Source organism: Pyxicephalus adspersus, chromosome 4 (assembly GCF_032062135.1).
Source record: "Pyxicephalus adspersus chromosome 4, UCB_Pads_2.0, whole genome shotgun sequence".
Classification (NCBI taxonomy): Eukaryota; Metazoa; Chordata; class Amphibia; order Anura; family Pyxicephalidae; genus Pyxicephalus; species Pyxicephalus adspersus.
The window spans coordinates 90,498,409-90,501,445 of NC_092861.1; the positions used below are offsets into that span (position 1 = coordinate 90,498,409).

Genomic DNA, 3,037 nt, shown 5'->3' on the forward strand with positions numbered 1-3,037 from the left:
TCTGACCACCTGTCCAGATTATAAATCTAAAAGCAGGACATTGTTTTTCATGAAAATTTATTTTACAGTATAATATAATAGTATGAGTATATTAAAGTTTGAAACACAAAATCATGTCAAAATAATAAATTAAATAAATTTGAAAAAAATGTTTTTTTTTAATAATTAAAAAATAAATAAATAGTATACTCATACTATTAAATTATACTGTAAAATACATTTTCATGAAAGACAATGTACTGGTTTTACACATATAAATCCACTGTATTGCATTTAATACAGTTATTTTGTATTGAATGCAATACAAATAGATTTTAAAATCCCGCCAAGCCCCCGACGCAACAGCCGCACATACAGAGGGCAATGGAAACTCCCGGTGACTCATTGGATGCAGAGGATGCCGGCTGGAGGAAGCGAGGAGACGGGGATCTGGAAGAAGGGTGCCGGCGGATCAGGTAAGGCCCTAAATTACTATTGTATTTAACTGTTTGAGCTACCCCCAGTGTGACGGGGTTGCCGCTTTCAGCATTTTTTTTTTAATTCTCGGGGTTACCGCTCAGGGGTTTAATATATGGCATTTTACCCAGAGAGGAATTATTTTTTCACAAAATTTACATACAGTTTAAATATGTAATTGAATTGTTAGCTTGGTTTAAATTACCATGGAGTGGGAAGGAACTGTATAACTGCTTAGACAGGTAGGAAGCAGGGAGTTACCACTAATGGTCCAAGACAACAGGGCTAAAACTATAGGATAAAGCTAGTAATAAAGGTTTGAAAGTTCACCCAATATGTTAATTTTTTTATGACGTCACCCACTAGATTTTTTACAGGTATCCAGAAAATCTAATGCTGTTACTTTTAAGACATTACTGATTAATCAATAAATACATTGGTTATACACAGGTTTACCTTTGAAGACTGCAGCATACTGAAAAAGATTACCCACAACAGCAACAGCAGGTAAAATTGAATAGAAAAATACTGTTTACAGATTTTTTTAAAATTCTTCAAACTTTTTTATCTGCTAAATTGTTTACACAAGCAAATTGAGAATTTAACACATGGACATCACAATCATTCATGGATTAATGTTGAGTAAAATCTTTTTGACCAGGTTAGGACAAAACTTTAATGAGATAAAATAGTAAATTTTTCAATACCCCAGGCATCTATTCAATAAAAAAAAATTTGAAAAAAGCAAAAAGTGAAAAAGGAAAGAAATACAAACATTTAAAAAAATTAACTTTTAAAATATTTTATACCGTATATGAAAAAAATCTTTTTGTCTAAGGACATGATCCCTTTGTAATATATACGTACAACATTTCCAAAAACATAAATAGATTGGTATTAGGCCAATGAAAGACCACAGCAGTTACTTAAACCTTTTCCATTGCCAACAACATGTTTACTATGATTTAGTTGTCTATTATACGCATGAGTGACTTGTCTACTTAATTTCATCAAAAATGAACCCTAGTAAGTGGCACAGATGCTAGTATGACAGTAATCAAATTAGTTTTTGGACAGGTTTATGGCCACTAGCTGTCAACTAAGCTCTCTTTGGCTATCAACATTTCTAATACCATTTTGATTGTGATTAATGTGTCCATTAATACATTGTTTGTTTGTTCTGTGACAGACACTGTGTTCTTGGCTTTTTTGTTACTCAGATGTGTAAAGCATTTGTGTGTTAGCCCCTAAAAGCAGAAGTCAAATAAATATATCAGGGACTTAGTGTCAATGAAAATAAAATAAAATTGGGAAAGTCCAGCCCACCCACATAAAGAGGATAATATAGAAAGTGGATTTTACTACAACCTCAAACAGTGTTGTGCTCGATAAAGCAAAGCACAGTCCATCATTGTTACAGAATCAAATAGTGTGGATCATTAAAGGCTGAAGGCCATCTTATGTCATGAACATTGTAGAGCAACAATATTTGATCAGTACCATGTGAGGGTTATTTTGATGCTGGATCAGCTGTGAGATATGCAAAAAGGTAAATGGCAGCTGATGGGGGTAAAGGAGGACGTAAAGGTGCTGAAATAAGGACATCTAATAACCTACAGTTTTAAGGAGTATATATATTGGCATCACACTTAGACATTAGCAAATACGATAGACAATAGAAATACAAATGCATAAAACCACCAGACAGCAGGAAGTATGCAGGAGTATGCAGACAAATGCTACTTGACACAGAAAATTGTACAGTTCAACAAACAGTAGACAGGGGAGGGAAATTGGGCACCAAATGGTAGATAGTAAAAGACTCTAAAGTGTATGTGCTCAGGAAGTGCCAGAAAGTTGTCAACAGTATTAGGTGCAAAACACACAGTTTATGAGTATATGGGCATAAAAAGTCCTAAATATCAGTGTTTGCAAACACAAAATCACTAGACACCAGGGAACACATGGTTACAAAAACCTTTAGATGTCAGGAACTCATACATATGTGGTCCCTAGAACTAAGGAGTATATAAACATACAAAAAACAAAATTGGGAAGTTTATTGGCACCATTTTTGCAACATTAAAAGTTATATTGGGAGTTATAAGGGAACATGCCAGATTTTATACAGGCCTCCGAGTAGAGCCAGAGAAGGCCCCGAGGGGGTTCCTCTGGTCCAAAAATTAGCCACCAAGTTTCACCGCTCTGTTACAAGCCATACACAGGCTTCAGAGTAGAGGCAGAGGGCCCTGAGGGGGGTCTTTCAGTCAAAAAATAAGCCAGTTACACAGCTCTGTTACAAGTGATTTAGGCCTCAAAGTGGATAGAGGCAGAGGGCCCCGAGGGGGTTCCTCCGGTCCAAAAATCAGCCAGTTACACAGCTCCATTACAAGTGATATAGGCCTCAAAGTAGAGAGAGGCAGAGGGCCCAGAGGGAGGTCCTCCATACAAAAATTAGCCAGTTACACAGCTTCATTGCAAGTTATAAGCCTCAGCGACAGAGTAGAGGTAGAGGGCCACAAGGGGGAGGAGGAGATGCAGAAGGCTGTGAACGTGGTCTTCCCGTCCAGGTGTTAGCAGG

The 3,037-nt window shown here is 36.6% G+C and overlaps 1 long non-coding RNA gene across 1 annotated transcript in view; it reads left to right on the top strand.

Annotated features, from left to right (window-relative positions):
- LOC140328982 (uncharacterized) overlaps nt 1–2,017 on the top strand; it is a 119,723-nt gene extending 117,706 nt beyond the window's left edge. Inside the window, exon 4 of the long non-coding RNA XR_011920380.1 lies at nt 907–2,017. This is a non-coding gene — a long non-coding RNA (uncharacterized lncRNA). The remainder of the gene's footprint in view (nt 1–906) is intronic.
- Nucleotides 2,018–3,037: the final 1,020 nt, after the last annotated feature.